The 18,387-nt window shown below is 37.5% G+C and overlaps 1 long non-coding RNA gene across 1 annotated transcript; it reads right to left on the bottom strand.

Annotated features, from left to right (window-relative positions):
• Positions 1-15,732: 15,732 nt before the first annotated feature.
• LOC118486676 lies at positions 15,733-18,153 on the bottom strand. Its single transcript, XR_004879432.1, has 2 exons — positions 18,015-18,153; positions 15,733-17,249 (listed from the first exon to the last, which is right to left on the bottom strand). It is a non-coding gene; the product is annotated as an uncharacterized LOC118486676 (long non-coding RNA).
• Positions 18,154-18,387: the final 234 nt, after the last annotated feature.

Here is an 18,387-nt window from a genome sequence, read left to right as displayed (position 1 = left end):
TTATAAAACACGATATTCACTAACACTAAACACACATATGGGCAAGTGCACCCATCGTGGACGTAGTATAGTGTTGGTAAGATACCGAGGTCGTCCAAGGACACAAGAGCTTTTAATACCGGTTTATCCTCAACGTCTAATCAAATCAAAAAGTTAGAAAAATGTTTTAAACTAAGAAAAATAAAAACTAACTAAATGCTGAAAATAAAAATAAAATAAAAACAGATAGACAAGATGAATCACTTGGATCCGACACGTGTATTAGTATAACCTTTGATTATTTTCGCACTTTTGCACTTGTTTAAGAGATTATCTTAGTTATTGTAGTAGGCCCCTCTTTTGAAGGCGACGTTACCCTCAACCCAGTAGTTTGAGTCAGCAAGGATACAATCCTAAAGGGTCGGATTATTGAAAGATAATGAATTAAGTTATTAATGCAAATTGTGGTAGGCCCCGCTTTTGGCGGTGACGTTACCCTCGGCTAAGTAGTCTGAGTCAGCAGGGATACAGTCCTAAATAGCCGGGTTATAGTATTAATAGTAGTTAACTTATGAGGGGGTCAAAGAGTTTGGATCCCCGCCATCCAATACCTATGGGCATTGAAGGAGATCCTACTAAATTTGACCCAGGTCCCAAGCAGGACCTCTAAACGCTGAACAAGGGCAAGACCCTTACCAAACCGTTCCCTTAACCCCCGACCAGGTAGCCAACATACCTCCATATAGACCGTGGAGATATGAATGGTGAAAATCTTTTATTTTATATAGACAGTAAAATAACGCCAAGACACCACGGACAAACGATAAGGAAAGATCACCTTCAACATAAGTAACTAGTTATTAAAGTCATTAATACAAAACCAAATAAAAAGTGCAAAAGATTAAAAATAAAAAGTATTATACTAAACACTTGTCTTCACCAAGTGATGTAAGAGACTTAGGCAAACATGGCCTTGATTGTCAAGAACTCTTACGATCAATCTTGGATCCCGAGACGACTCACACACTCTACTATGGACAATGGATGATGGTGGTGGATGATGGTGTTATGGTGGTGGTGGGTGGTGGATGAGGTGTGAGAGAGGTGGTGTGCCAAGGGATGAGAGAGAATGAAGCCAAGCTCCTCTATTTATAGGCTAAACAGAAGGCTGGACACGGCCCCGTGTCCGCTGGACACGGCCCCGTGCCCGCCTGACACTCTCTCTCCTCATTAATTGTAATTGCGAATTACAATTAATGCGCCTGCTGTACTTTCACCACGCCCCCGTGCTCGCTGGACACGGCCCCGTGGTGGGCAATGGAAGCTTCTACTGGTTTGTCTTTTCTGCTGCTTCCTGGGCACGCCCCCGTGTTCGCTGGACACGGGGCGTGTTCAGACTCTATTTCTTCCTTTTTGCTTTGGGAGGTGCCGTTGAGGGTCCGGGCAGTCTACTTTTGTTCCTTTTCTTGTATTTATGGTAGAATTAGTGGTCTTTTTCTTCTTTTGTGATTTTGAGCTCATTTCATCCTGAAAATACAAAAGGAAGACAAAAACACTCTTTTTCCAACATTAGTACTTAAAAAGGGTTAGTTTTATGCCTTAATTGATGTGTTTTATATGTTGCATTTTACACACATCAGAAAGCCAGGAGACACATCAGAACCAGAGAAGAGCTTAAACAGAGAAAGCTAGGATTTGATTTCAATGGTGGTAACAAATCCCAGACAGCCATCCTAGCATGATGATAGGGGGAGTCCGATGAAAGTTATAACCAGAGAAAGATCCAGGCACATGATTCCAGGAGGAAGTTCCTGAAGAAGACCAATTAAGACAGAAGATTATGAAGACTCGACACTTAAGACTCGTCAACATCTGAGGGGGAGTCTGTTGGTGCAGTCATCTGTCGTCTTCGTCTTATGTCGAGTCTCGGGTTCGTTGGAGACCAGATTAGGCATGAAATATGAAAATATTGAAGGCTGGCCGTTTGAAGACAACCTTTCGTTTGAACAGAAGGTCCGTTTGAGATGATGTTGTTCGTTTGAATGGTATTCGTTTGAAACCCTTCCGTTTGAAGGGTGACCGTTTGAAGGATGGCATGTCATCTTCAAACGGTCAGGTATCTCTATAAATACCTGTCAAACGGTTTCAGTTGTAAGGTTCTGATTTTCGACGGCGAAGCCCTGTCAAAGTGTATTTGTACTGTATTAGTGCCAAAGATCAATAAAAGAGAATATTAAAAGTGAATACAAGCTGAACGAAGACCGAATTAATGAATTCCGCCTCTGATTCGTTCTAAGCACTCTTCTGATCGACTCATCAGGTCGTTTCATGATCCTACAATAGGACTAGTTAGACGTCTTGAACGCGCTTTTGCGCGCACGACGCGTTAAAGTAGCGTGAGCTACCTTAATGGTTCGCAATGGGTCGAAAGCACTTAGGTTAGGTTCCGATTTAGAATGTAGGCTTTTTCAAACCGTATCACATGAGTTCCAACACTTATTTGGTTTACAAGACCTCATTCTGTCCGATCTTCCGATTTAGGCGTCTATTGTTTGACTAGTGATTCGATTACTAGGTGTTGTTTGATTTCTCTGGTTTGCTCGAGTTTGTTGAAGTTCTATTGATTGAGGATAGTTTGCACTCCATGTGAGTACATTGTTCCCCTATTTTACTGTTTTCAATTGTTTAGGGGTGATTCATATGTGCTAAATGTTTTCAAGGTTTTAACAATGGTTTTCAAAACGAATTTTAGATATTATAACGATGATTTCAAAAACGATTAAGATGGTTTATACTAAACTAATGACGATTTCAATAAAGTGAACAAAACTTGTTGGTTGTAGTTACATAACAAATGACATTCATTAATTTTGGCCCAACCGACCAGTATTAGGTTATGGTACCATAGGATCTGACAAATCCCGTTACTTTACTACACCCATGGTTATGTGTGGGGGTTGTGGGTAGCGACTGAATCTGATGTTTGTTAATTTACCCTTTGGTGGTTTATTAATGCGAGAACGAGATAGTCGAGTCACGAAGGTTTGAATGTTATTAGCGAGGCAACCACAAATAGTTTTCACACTTAAAACGAGGACGATTAAAACGATTTAAACGAATTAACGATTTGGGAACGATTCATACAAGATTAAACGAATTTGATAAACGATTGGTGTTTGGTTAAGTGTTTAGATAATGGGACGGGGTAATATGGTGAAAACATGGTAGATACGCCGCTGGTACTTCTTATACATAAGTGTTTTCAACAGATTACATACCGTGGCGTTATTTAGTTCACTTGGGTAAACGATTTTGGAATGATATCACACAAACGAGGTTTTCAAAATAATATAAACCATACGAATTTTTGACGAGTTTTTACAAGATGTTTTACCAAGTTGGTTTTCTAAAACAAAATGTTTTTTTGGGGTTAAGAATCATGGCTACGAGATTTTATAAACTATAGTCAACTTGATTTGAGTTGGTTAACTATGTTGCAATACACTTTTCAAAACAAGGTTTGTATTTTGACTGTTGTAGTCTAATAAAGTACTGCAACATTTAAACAAAGCCACGATTCCGATACTCTTATAAAACCTATGTACTCGCCAGCATTTCTTTGTTGACTTTATTTTCACATATGTTTCAGGTGTTGATTCTTGATGATGATTACTAGGATGCATGAGTCACATAGGATCTGGACGAGGCCTTAGTGACATAATAACAATATTAGTCGTTATGTAACTCGTTTCTTTTGTGTTAAAACAATGTAAATTACTTAATGAATCAATAAAATGAAACTTTTTGTATCCATGGTTGTGAAACAATAATTCTGCCACAACACTCCCCGACGTTTCTGCCGCGGTTTTGTTGTTTTAACGCGGTCGGGGTCTGACAGAAGAAGTTGGTATCAGAGCCAATGGTTATAGGGAATTAGTTATTAGTAATGCTTTGACCTAGACTATAACTTTTAGGACCCCAACGCAAGTTTCTTTCCCTTTAGTTTTTAAAACAATACAGTCACCTATCCTTAGGTGATAACCACAACGAGAACACAAATCCGAATCTGCTTCGAAAACTAATCATCTGTTCTTGGATTATTGATTACTAGGTTTTGAACCCTTTGTTATAAGGTTTTGAACCCTTCCAGTTTGACTCATATTTGGCTTAGTGCCTTCTGAGTTTTCAAATCTCGTCAGAGTTTGGGTCTAAATAGTGTGAACACGTGCAAACTTGAAGAGTGAATGCCTGTACTCTGAGTTTTCTGTCTAAGGCTAGAGTGTTCGTACAAATCCACATAATCGGACAAGTCACTCTTACCTGGGAACTCTTGGGGTGAGTGTTCACTTATAGGCAAGCATGTCTTCGCGATACATTACTTTGATTCATTTACTTTGATTAGTCACTGCGTGTCGTTTGTTTGTTCGAGGTAACGAACAAATAATCGCCTTCCTTGTGTTTTGTCGATACCTCTTTTGCTTTTCCTAATTATCAACCTTACTCGTTTCTCATATTTTGATCATATGGGTTTGGAGGCTTGAATATAGTTCACCACCTCCGGATAGAAGGGTTATCTCCCTTAACTATCATGGTAGAAGGAATAATTATCCTTAACTACCGAATGTTTTGGCCAATTTATGTGGACTTGCCACTTGACAATGGTAAACCATTAAGAAAATATTTTGAATTACTTAGAAGATCGATAAAGTTCAAATCAATTCACACTAATGGATGATAAAGGACGATATGAGTACCTATATAATTTTTTTTTTAAAACTTTCAATAAATCATTAGGAGATTTACCATAGTGCCTTAAAAGGGACTTTTAGTATGATACCTGTCCATAGAGGACTTGAAAAGGAAATTATATGTCCGTGTAGGGACTATAAAAATATGTCAACATCGGAACTATAGTGAAACGATATGTCCTCGAAAGGACTATAGGGAATTATTATGTCCGCCAAGGGACTTTAATGAAATAATATGTTGACCAAAAGATTTTAACAAAATGACATGTCCATGAAAGGACTATTTTAAAGTATGATGTCCTCAAAGGGATTTTAATAGATAACGTATATACATAGTCTTATCAAAAGAGGTAAGTCTACAAGGACTGTGATGTAATAATATATCCACAATGGATTACAATAATCAAATGCCCAAAAAGGGATTTAAATGAAAGAAGTAAGATGGAAGGAGGGTCTTCAAATATCTTCCTTTCTGTATTCTGATCGCTTCTTCATCTTTATTTATCGTACGCAGTAGCAACTCTGAAGATTTTAGTGAATAAGTAATATTTCAAATCAGGATCCATTGCAGAAGTAGAATCCAAGGATTCACTGATTAAAGGAATGGCATGGATCACGGATTAGGTTTTGACTAGTATAGTCTAAGTTTGAAATTTTGAAAACTTGGAGGTAAGAATTAGGGTTTAATATCATCCACATGTATCATCTTCAATATGGGAGCCTCAGGGACCTTCCGGTATGGACTCCGTAGTCTGGATAAGGGTTTAAACAAGTTTGGTTTTGGGAAAAGGTCCATAAGGTCTTTCCTCCAACTGGTTGCACGCTTATCCTAGCCGTGGTACGAAGCTTGACATTTCTAGGCTTCGGAGGTGGAGAATTTCCATCGACAGCTTCTGTGCCTGGCGGCATATTAAAAAATATATAATATCAAAAGCAATGTTTACTTAATAGGGATGAGAGCATTCCTATGTTAAATCTAGACTCAGAAGGTCTAAGAAATGTGCTACTGTGTCATTTGAGATTAAACACTAAGGGCTAGTGTTTAATTCACTCAAACGTTGGCTCTGATACCAACCTATCACACCCCGATATTTCCACGTATTACCGGTGGGCCCGGTGGGCAGTATCGTGACGTAGTTAATATCATCATAGAAAATTTATCATAGTTTAATACACAGCGGAAGTCGAAAGATAAAAACATTACAAACAAAATGAAAGTAATATCAGTTATTACAAAAACGGTTGTAGGGGATCCACAGGCGGATCAAAGTTAAAAGGAACATTGTTCAACAGATTTATATACATCTAAGCTTGCAAGACTCTTTATTGATGCTAGGAGTAGCCAGCCTATTCCGCCTAGTACCTGCACTTTAGCCTCTTGGAAAATATGTATGTTTACACTGGTAAATACAATTAACCGACTCATTTTGAAGAATGTTTAAGAAAACTCATTTGAATGCACAAGGCACAAAATATCTTTTATAACATGGGACAATTATTTTAAAATAATCTTGTATACAGATTTATATGTTTTTCGTCCGTCAGGGCCGGACAAGATTAACTGACACACCACAGGTATAATACCCACAAGGAATTTCCTTATTGTGGAGTACCTTTTATACTTACGCACCTGACAGGTGTATGCCTACACCCCGTGCTTAAGTTGTGGCCATTTTAATGAATGAGCCGAGGATATCCAGCACATGGTCATTAACCCCCAAAGACCATATACCAAACAAAACAGATTAAAGCAAGTTATGTAAATATATTAATCACAATCCGATTTAAATAATTACACACCCGACCAAGCGGTATTATTATAATACCGTATCCCAAGCCCGTATAACGGAAAATGAGTTAAAAGTATTTACATGAGCAAATTATACAAATTTATCCTAGCCGTATACAATCAGCAAGTCCAAATATCCTTTACTGGGCTCCTAAATCTGGAACAAAGGTTTAAATAACTTATTAGATTCCTAACGGGTCTTACTTAAGTTTAAACTTAGATCGGTTAGTTTTAAAGAAAGGTATACGGTTCAAAACTAAAGATTAAGCGAAGACCGGATTAGAATGTGATTTAGACCCGCCAAGTTTAAAGACTTTTATAATATGGGTAAACTAAACACATTCTGGATTTTGTGATAAATATGATAAGGTTTGACCCGTTTCGGTTAATTTACGCAAACTAGTTACATAAACCGCACCGAACGCGAAAAATGCATAACGGGTAAACAAATGAGTCATGAACAGGTTTCCTAAGTTAATATGCCTTAAATATGTTGTGATATCAGTAGGATACCTTCCATTATGCCCAAAACGAATTTAAAATAAATTTAAGCCCCGTAGGGGTATTTTGGTCATTTTAAAGGTTATAAAAGAGTTTAAATATTAATCTGAGGTTCTGGTCTATAATGATCAGTAAAAATAATTATTTTTGCAGGTCATATCAGTAGGGTATTGTATATATGTGAAATTAATCATTTATAACCAAACTAGGCACCGTATGGGCATTTTGGTAATTTCACATAAGCTTTAAAGGTTAAATTTGGAAACCTGAGTTCAAAACTTTAGCTTACTGTTAAAGTATAAAAATTTACTTAAAACATCCTTAGGTATTAAGTCTTATATGTTAAAACTAGTTTTAACCCATACTATGCGTTTAAAATGCGTAAAAAGTCGGTTTTAAGCGATTTTCAGGTTATATAAGAAAAGCTGAGATTTTTATTAGTCAAGTAGGCTTCATATATTTTATTTATCATATAAAATCTGTAGCAAAAGGTTTGGTATCAAAATGTTATGTAAAACTCATTTTATTATCAAAAAGGGTATAACCGTCCATTACCGAATCAAAGCAATAACCCTATGTTATGATCAGTTTAAAAATAAATAAAAATCTTCAAAAAAAACCCAAAATATTATATTACATCAGTGGGTAAAAAGTTTGGTGTCGAACTTTGGGTTTAAATAGGCTTTATGATAATAATGTCGTTTAATTAATAAAAAGCTTCTAAATTACGATATTGAGCATAACTCCTAATTTAGACCTCAAACTGATACCAAATTTTTAGGACAAGTTAATAAATCAGTAATAAAGGTTTTTGTCCTCTCACATTTTCAAAAATCTCGTTTTATAGTCAAAAGGGCCTAATGGTCAACATTTAAGCAAGTAACAGAAACATGCAAATGAATCGGATTAATTAGGAACCAAGTTGTATAACCTCAGAGGGTTATACTACCCTATAACCTGGTCCTAATGGAACTCTAAGGCATGTCTAAACTAAGCCAAATCGGGTCAGAAATGAAAGTCAAAGCAAAAGTCTTCTTTTGCGACTTTCGGTTCCGAACCGAGCCTAAACTCAGAATTGTAGGGTTGAACATGCCTAGGCATGTTCAATAAAATTCATAACTAATGATGTAAGGGCAACAAAATAAGTTTTGTCACTTTAATAACTTGGTAAATATTAATTAAAAACCGATTCGTTCGACATTTATTTTAATTACTTTGACCCGACATTTAACTAAGCTAACGTGATAATTAGGAGGTGCCCTTTTGACGGTTTAATACCTACCTAACTACGATCACGTAGCCATGTTCGTTGCGAACGATGGCTCGACCGTTTAAAAGTGAAAGCTTTTATCGCAAACATTTGACTTTTCGGCTTTTTAAGCTAAACGAAAATAACTAGCCACAAGAGGACACTTACAAGGGGTCCAATGGACTGAAAAGAACTCAGAGGAGGTTCCCTAATACCCAGGATCCTCTTGAATTTGAGAGAGAGCCAGATTTTGAAAGGATGGTGTGCATTGATCAAATGAATGCAACTTCTATTTATAGTTTTCGAGGGACCATGGATGGATGCCAAGTGTTGGAAATGTTAACGAGATCATAACATGTGTAATCCGGTTTTACAATTCAGTGGACAAGTCCCAGGTTTGAGTTTGATGGTTTTGGGTTTCAAAAATGGTAAAACAAACAACAAGAAACAGGTTGTTGCTGCTGTTAACTGGATCGCTGCTGTTGTTAACTGGATCGTGGCCTGCGTAGGCAGCCCCTTTGGGCTTCGCGGCCCGCGTGGCTGGCCCAGACCAGCAACAGTTTGGCAGCTTGCCATTTTCGGTCCCTGCATTCATTTTCAGCTTTTAAATCTCAGTTTTCCTATAGAAATGTCATAACTGGTCCCTGAAATTTTATATCAGATGTAACCAAGTTCAGAATTAACTTTTTGAGGTTGACAAGGACAGCCCCTCGCATTTGTACTTGATATTTAACCTTCAAACTTTTATGTAAATGACACAAGATTTTCCAATTTATTATGTCGTGTTAAAACTAGGTACTAAGGCCACTTAGTAAACATTCTTAGGCATCCCGAGACTTAGTCCGAGCATAGAGAAGTCTTTGGTTTGGTTAAAAGATCCTCTTTGTTCAGCTTTTAAACTTTTATAAACTACCAGAACAGTCCCTGAACTAGTGCTAATCCCTTTTTGACTTTCAAAAGTTACTACTTTAGTCCCTGCAAGCTTGTAAGGCCCTTTTTGACACGGTTAAGGCCCGTTAAGCCATTTTCGAGGCTCTACAATGATGCCAAAGTGTAGGGGACATGAAACACACTCAAAAACATCTCGGATGTCGGTTCTTTTGGCCGTACGGTTGCGTTGTTCGATTAATTACGACGAAACACGAACGGACGTGAAAAACGATCCAAATTACATGACGAATTAAATTTTATCATCCCAATCACTAAAATAAAATATTTTAATGATTACATAAATTTTTGGATATCCGGATATATTCAGAACGTAAGATATGCGCGAAAATCCAAACTTATGCACTTTTTGACGCTTTTAGTCCCTGTTTGACTCAAAAGTTTATTTTTTTGCACACCAAACCCCTCAAAGCCTATTTCTAAGCTATGTAGAGGATATTTATGGTATGTTTAACTTATGGTCAAGTTTCGGAATTGTTCGCTGCCATTCGATTCGATATGTTTTTGCAGGTTTGACGCAAATAGTCCTTTAATCGCACAAAGTAGTGCGAAATGTCGTTTAATGATATCCAAGCCTTCCGTGGCCCGTAATGGATATTCCTAAGCATGTGTTTAAATATTACTATGCTCCCGTTCACTTAAATGATCACTAAAAGGCGTAGATTTAAAAGTTGACGCTTTTGGTCCCTCTAATGCGCAAACTTGCGCATATCATTGTTTAATAGCATCGAAGCCTTATCTAATCCATATTAGGCATTCTCAAGAGTATTATTAAACATCATGATGTGTCGGGTTCGCTAAAAGGTCATTCAGAGGTAGAATTAAACATATTGACGCATTTAACCCCCCAAACTTGCAAAGTTGCGCGTAACGTCACTTATAGCATAAAAGCCTTAGATGGCCAATATTTGGCATTCCCGAGAGTATAATCAAACATCATGAAGCTCCCGGTTTGATAAAAGGTCACTCAGATGTAAGAATTAACATGTTGACACTTTTAACCCTTCAACGCGTAAACTTTCAATTAATTACGCAAATGGCTACTCGCGATCAACAAATGGCTCATTTGTGAATATGATTACCGTGTAATGTTATTCAAAGGATTATATTAAGCATGTTATCATTCCCAGTCCTTCTATAATCAAATTTTTTTACGCAAAATTAGTCCCTCAAATTCAACGTTTGACTTTATTAGCATTTAGTACACGTGTCGATATATCATTGGACGTGTTTTTACGAGGTGTTACACTCTGATAAAAATATTTCCTAACTATTGTCCTGATGTATTCCGCTGCTAAATTAATAAACACCGATACCACCCATCTGGATCCCTGCGGCGCCCGCTCCCGAGCAGGGGTCGGGGCTGCGATAAACTTGGAAGTTATATACATATGGGTCCTCAACCGGAAAAGGCGCATGCGCGGACCTTATGTTGATGAGCCCAGATTGAATTAAATTAATGTATGCCCTGCGTTTCGACTTCGAATGCTCCAATAACGAGTCAGAGTATGAAGCGCTGCTGGCAGGTCTGAGGATGGCCCAATCTATGGGCGCAACACGGGTGGAGGCATACGTTGACTCTCTGTTGGTTAATAATCAAGTCAGCAAAACATGTGAAGCTAAAGACGAAATGATGGCGAAATACTTGGCCAAAACCAAGGAACTTATCGCCTCATTCGACAACATTATGCTCAACCACATCCACCGCGGAAAAAATCAGATAGCTGATGCCTTAAGCAAGTTGGCTACATCCGGAATGGAAAAGGAATTGAAAGTTGAAACGCTTCAGTCACCATCCCTTGAGCACCGATAGGTATCCGTGGTCAGAGCAGAGGAACCCTGTTGGCACACCCCCATCTTAAAATTTCTTACAAAAGGTAAATTGCCATCCGCCAAGCGCGACTCTAAGAAGACATAAACAAAGGCCTTACAATGAGGTACAAGATGCCGTCCTATACAGAAAATCATATCTAGGACCCTCATTGCAATATCTGCGTATCACCTACGGAAGCCACATACCAGATCAAAGAAATACACGCCGGCATATGTGGTATTCACGGCGGTCCCCAGGCAATTGTTGCAAAGATTTATAGCGCCGGGTATTATTGGCCCGGGATGGATGAAGACGCGGTAGTGGAACTCAGAAAATGTCGTAGCTGCAAGAAATACGCACCACAAACTCTACGCCCTAGGAATAACCTGATCCCAGTGACAGCCGCTTGGCCTTTTCAAAAATGGGTGATAGACATCGTGGGACCATTCCCGCTAGCCCTTAGGAAACTAAAGTAGCTGATTGTAGCAATTGACTACTTCACTAAGTGGATTGAGGCGAAACCTTTAGCCAAGATAACTACAGAGAATGCCAAAAGATTTCTATGGGAACACATTGTCTGCCGTTTCGGACTCCCGCTGTACCTCGTAAGAGATAATGGAACACAGATCACAGACAAAGTCCTGCATGAATGGTTCGCCGAACTGTAGATCCAAAAAATTTTTACGTCGGTTGCACATCCACAGGGAAACAGCCAAGTAGAAAGAGTCAACAGAAGTCTACTAGATGTAATCAAAAGAAGGCTGGATTATGAAGGAAGTTCCTGGGTGGAAGAATTACCAAATGTCCTCTGGGCACACCGAACTATGCCCAAGACAAGCAATAATGAAACACCATTCAGCCTTACTTATGGCAGAGAAGCAATGATACCGGCAAAGGTAGGGCTACCCTAACTAAGGCACCTAACAACCAATAATGATAACGATAGGCTCCTGCAAGAAGGATTTGATTTGTTGGAAGAAAGGCGTAAAGCGGCCGCCATAAGTGAAGCAAAGTATAAAAAAGTCTTAGAAAAATACTACAATCAGCACGTGGAAAAAAGTCTTTCAAGGAGGGTGATTACGTCATGTGGCACAATGAGGCAAGTAGGTCGGAACCCACAGGCAAGTTGGGACCCAACTGGGAAGGCCCTTATTTCGTCCAAGAGGATCTCAGCAAAGTAGCATACCGTCTATCCAAACTCGAGGGCACGACAGTCCCTCGCAGCTGGAACGCCGCCCAGTTACAAAATGCTATATGTAGAATTTCGCCCCTAACGGCGGAATAAACTATTCTCCTTTTGCAAAGATAATTCATCATGTACGATGTCTCTTAAGTTTATGAACTATAAATAAAAGCTTTCTTTTATGTTCCCTCTACCATCTACATATACGTAAAACATTACCACCACATTTAAACTGCATATTACGGTACAAAATAACTCTGACACGAAATATTTTTCATAAAACCAAAGTTAGATAATCAAAGTTATGCAACACTAAAAGTGGGTATCTTGGTAATAGATACATTAACCACTATGAAAGATAGGTATTTTGGTAATAAATACATACAACTATCGAAGAAATCCAAGTACTTGTCCCTGTTATAAAAAACATACATGAATATAAAAAACGAACATGTTCTAATAAACTAAAAATCAGCAAACATTTCCCACACCTCTGCAGGGGTGTGCAATACTTCGCCATACAACTCCAAAGGATGAAGATCAACAATCAAATCCTCGTTGTTCCTCGCATCAGCCGAAGCAGCAAGTATCCTTTTAGCACCGATCAAGTTTACATAGTGAGACCCACTACGGCGTCGCTCGTATACTATACTACACCGACTTATACGGTCACGAGGAAAAACTTGCATCATGGCATCAGCGGTCAACAGAACAGTACCTGCTAACCTGAGTGCAGCATGGGCATCGAAAACGACAACTAGAAGGATGTCATCATTGATACCTTTACCAGAAAGGTCCAGACAAGTCACAACATCAGGGGAACTAACCAAACCGAACTCTTCACATTCTAGTGCTTTACCAGGTACCTTATCTCGAAGGCAGATCTTTGCATTATGTGACACCTGTGCCTCCACGACCATCATACGAATACAAAACCAATGAAATGTTGTGTTTCATACTTGGGATTTGTATAAATATGTGTATCATTTGCACATATCAATTCTTGTTTGATTTCGAGCTTTAAATCGCTTTCTGGAAGGTTATACGCGAACTGATGCGCAAATGTAATCAATTTAAAGCGACAAACACTCCGGAATAGTGACATAGGCCTAACATACCTTAAATAACCTTTACATAACTTATAAATAGGCTTTGAGGGGTTCGGTATGCGAAAATAAACTTATTTGATCAACAAGGACTAAAAGCGTCAAAAAGTGCATAAGTTTGCATTTACGCGCGTATCTTACGTTCTGAACATATCCGAACATCCAAAAATTTTTGTAATCATTAAAATATTTTATTTTAGTGATTGGAATGCAAAAATACCATTTGTCGCGTAATTTGGATCGTTTTCGCGTCCGTTCGAGTTTTCGTCATAATTAACCGAATAACGCAGCCGTACGACCAAACAACCGACATCCGAGATGTTTTTGAGCATATTTCTTGTTCCCTATGCTTTAACTTCATTGTAGAGCCTTGAAATGGGGTTAACGGGGCTTAGGCGTGTCGAAAAAGCATCAAAAACCAAGTTTTACACTTGCAGGGACTAAACTTGACAATCTGTCAAAGTTTCTCTGGCGGGCTGCGTAGGCTGAAGAGCCCTCTTACGCGGGGCGCGACTGATACCCAGCACATAAACAATGAATCTGGTCTTGCAGCTGATTTCAGGCAATTTTTCCATGGGTTTCTCATACCATTAGCTAGATTTTGAGGTCCCATTGTATACAAAACAGTGGGTAACACTTGGAGGGTCAAGATCTAGGCTCAAACTTCGAGAAACGATCCTAACGGTTCTTGAAAATCTATAAATACCTAAGTTTTTCTCATTTTTTCCTCATACATTTGATCTGAAATTGCTCTAAGTTGAAGCCTTAGCTTCATACCTGAGTGTTTTAGATCAAATTCTCCATTGCTTGGACCTTTTGTAAGCTTCTTTCATGCTTGTTATTGCTTTCTAAGCATGAAACTCAAACAGTTTTTGACTTTCTTCTTTGACCACGTTTTGGTCAAGTCAAAGTTCAATCGAACTTTGCAACGTGAGCGTAATCACGATGGTTATTGTCCCATGTGACTATACCTACTGATTACCACGTCGATTAGTGAAAGTGACGAGTCAAAGTTTCGGTCAAAATACGTGCTTATGCATATTTTGAAACGAAGCTATTTTTGGGTATCAAAACACTTTGTTTTGATATCAAACTTGTTTTCTAACTTAGTTAAACATGTTTTAACATGTTTAACTCGTCACTTTTAGTCTAGTGCTTGTTTAGGGTCGTAAAGTCAAGCGGTATAAACCACTGCTTAGACTTTCAAACCCGACACGTTTGGTCGATCGTTAGGATCCGACCAAGCATATTATGTGACCATAGTTGTATAGGGAATAACCTTCCGAGGTTATACCTTATGGTCACTTAGTTTAATTAGTTGTATGATAGGTATTTTATATGCCTTAGGTAAATGAACAAAATGCCCTTTTCATGCATAATTGGTATTTAAGCATATGTAACTTAATTTTTGCCACTTAGTCTGATTATGCAACATATTTGAACATGTTAGGGCATATAATACTTGTCATAGGACTAGTTAGGCGTCCCGAACGCGCATTTGCGCAAATGATGCTTTAAGGTAGCGTAAGCTACCTTAATGGGTCGTAACGGGTCGTAAGCACTTAGGATAGGTTACGATTTAGAATGTAGGTCTTGTTAAACCATAACACATGAGTTCCAATACTCATTTGGTTTACGAGACCTTATTCTACCCAATCTTCCGATTTAGGTGCCGATTGTTTAAATAGCGATTCGATTACTAGGTACCACTTGATTTCCGAGCTTTCTTAGGACACTTAATCGAGGATACTTACAATCTCAAGTGAGTACATAGTCCCCTCTTTTATTGTTTTTAAATATTTTGGGGTGATACATATGTGCCGATACGCTATTTTCATGATTTCGACTATATGATACACATACATAGTACTATCTTTTGACGAACTGAACTATTATCCATGACTTAAACACTGATTTCCAAAGTTTGTTAGACTAATTGTTCATTTAAACTGTTCTTAATACATTCATTAACAATGATCAAGCCGATTGTAGTACGATATAGCGCTATAGGACTAGACACCCCATTCCTGTTGTATGGAATGTCGGAAACCAAACTTTAACCAAATAGAATTTGCCTTTGTGGTATTTCTATAGTCTCTAAAGTGTAGTTTGATGCACTAAGGTTTGAATGTATTACCAAATCGCGATATATGGTATATTTCGATATACTACCAACGTGATACTGTTTGCTAAAGCATAATTTGATATGCTATTGTTTACTAAAATATAGTCTGATATATTACCAAATCCCGATTTAGGTATGTTCCGACATACTATGTAACGACCAAAATTCCTAATCCGAACGTAATATTATCATGTTATAATTTAACAAAAATCGGGCATGACCCGTTCGTATTATGAACAATTCCCTGTAAGACTAACTTGTAATAACTTAAAAATACAACACAGCGGAAAATATGAACCCAAAATTTCGTTCTTTAATAGACATAGTACTTACAGGAAAGTTCGAATACCAAATGTCATACACTCATTAAAAAGGATTTACCATGTTCCATTATATTAATACTTCGGACCTACATTTGTTAAACTATGTGACCGATCCTTCCCGTACAATCCTTTGCTCTTGACTCGATCTTCAATCTTTCCATTCTTCGTAATGATGCTAAATCCAAGCAACCTGCATTCACCACATACATGTGCATCGGTTAGATTTAATGACATCATTCCTAAACTAAACACACATGATCAATAACCAGTCCGCGTTCCTTCTTCCCATACTGATCCTTACGAATATGCTTTCCATGTACATTCGTGCACTTCAATTCCTTAACCTTGGTAAAGACATTAATAGAGTACCTGCAATCACATTTCATACTCAAGACAACGGTTTAGTAACTTAACGCTTCCACTTATTTAAGTTGTACGAACACATACCCAAGTTCCGTTCGCTCATAAGCAATGAATCCTACTTCAGACGCAGGCACAAACACACGTGTATTCATAGACGTGAACTTCCACACGTGATTACGTACCCACGTACAAACGTATAACCCTTATAATCACTTAAATCATCCCAAGGTTTACTAAGGTATGCTGATTACAAGCTTCCATACAAATAGACCACGTACATACATTATAAACTACACTATTTTAACAGCTCGATATGCATAAAAACTGCACTATTTTAACAACAATACACAGCACAATTCCGCACTAGTTTGACATCTCAAAATGCATAAAAACTGCACTATTTTAACAACAATAAACAGCACAATTCTGCACTATTTTGGCAGCTCAAAACGCATAAAAACTGCACTATTTTAACAATAATATACAGCACAATTCTGCACTATTTTGGCAGCTCAAAACGCATAAAAACTGCACTATTTTGGCTGCTCAAAATGCATAAAAACTGCACTATTTTAACAACAATTAACATGAAAATTCTGCACTATTTTGGCAGCTCAAAAATGCATAAAAACTGCACTATCTTAACAACAATTAACATGAAAATTCTGCACTATTTTGGCAGCTCAATTTGCATAAAAACTGCACTATCTTAACAACAATTAACATGAAAATTCTGCACTATTTTGGCAGCTCAATTTGCATAAAAACTACACTAATATACTCTTATTTTAACCCGTTTGGTCTTCTTAGCGAACACCATCACCTCCAATAGCCGAATCCTAAATAAACTTAGATTACCATACTTAAGTGACTCGCATGTAGCCTTCCTAAAATGGTGTAGGAAGTGATTCAGAAATCACTTCCTTAGTGCTCCTTGCTTGTTACCAATGTCAATAAAGCATCTTGCATAATTGCTAACATTTATCATACAAATAACCTCTTTTACTACTAAGGAAGGAGTCGGGGAGTTTACTTACCTCGTGCGTCTGAATTTACACATAGCTTCCGTGTTTACCTTCGACTCGTAGCGATTCCATATTTGTGCCTCTATTGACATGACTCCTATCCATACATGTCATCATAATTGTAACACGGTTAGCTTACAAACATTCGTTCATTCGGCTTTCAAATCATGCAATATTTGACTTTCGTTAGCTTATTAACGCATATAAGGGATATGTATCATCATACTTTATTACTACCGAACATAACACATCAACTAGCAAGTTCATAATGCAATAGTTTCTCGCATACAACTTTTACCTTTTTAACTTCAATCCTATACATAATCCACTCTCATTTAAACTATGCCATTCACTTACATAACTATTGCATTCACATATAGTTTGCATTCCATAACACTTTTTACAAAAGATCAATTCCATAATTTCCACATACAACACAAGACTTCCTAATTCATTCAAAATTTATAAAATTAACCATTCAAGCATTTAATCGAACACTTGGTGTGCATATAACAACCTTAGCACTAAGTACAAGTGTTTTATGCATAACTTCTCTAGTAGTCTTCATAACTTTTATCAATCAAAATCACATAATTCATTCATAGTAAAACCCTAGGAGTTCATCAATTTTACTAGTACTCATACATTCATCATCACAATATTCAATCTTTGGAACTACAAGATCACCAAACTACTAGATTAAGTGGGTTTTACTTGAAACCTTCAATACAAATGAAATTAAGCATAAAACATCTTCTAATGATGGTTCTAATACATACATCAATTCGATTTTCTTCAATTTCACGAGTTGATTAAAACCCTAGTTTCATGAATATGCATCAAATCACAAAATTCAACTTACCTTGTCTTCAGTACACTTAGATTAGCAAGGAATTTACTTCATGCATTCGATTTTCTGGATCAATAGCACCATAATTCCCTGAATTCTTGAAATTTTATGAAGGAAAAAGGGTTTTCCTTTCTCCCCTGGTTCTTGGTCGCAACCCACACACACCCACTATACTGGGTTTTTATTTTTTTAATAAGTTAGTAACATAATTACACGTTTAACCCCTCAAGGTTGTTTAAGTTATCATTCTTGTATATATTTTTTTCTAACTTTTAAACTTTCATTATTCATTTATCATGAACTAATCATTTAAAACATTTAAACATTCAAATAATCTTTTATAAAAATTTGGGGTGTTACATACTACCAACGTGATATTGTTTAC

The sequence above is a fragment of the Helianthus annuus genome, chromosome 2 (assembly GCF_002127325.2).
Source record: "Helianthus annuus cultivar XRQ/B chromosome 2, HanXRQr2.0-SUNRISE, whole genome shotgun sequence".
Classification (NCBI taxonomy): domain Eukaryota; kingdom Viridiplantae; phylum Streptophyta; class Magnoliopsida; order Asterales; family Asteraceae; genus Helianthus; species Helianthus annuus.
The sequence above is the reverse complement of the archived record's forward strand: the minus strand, read 5'-3'. Positions and strand labels throughout refer to the sequence as shown.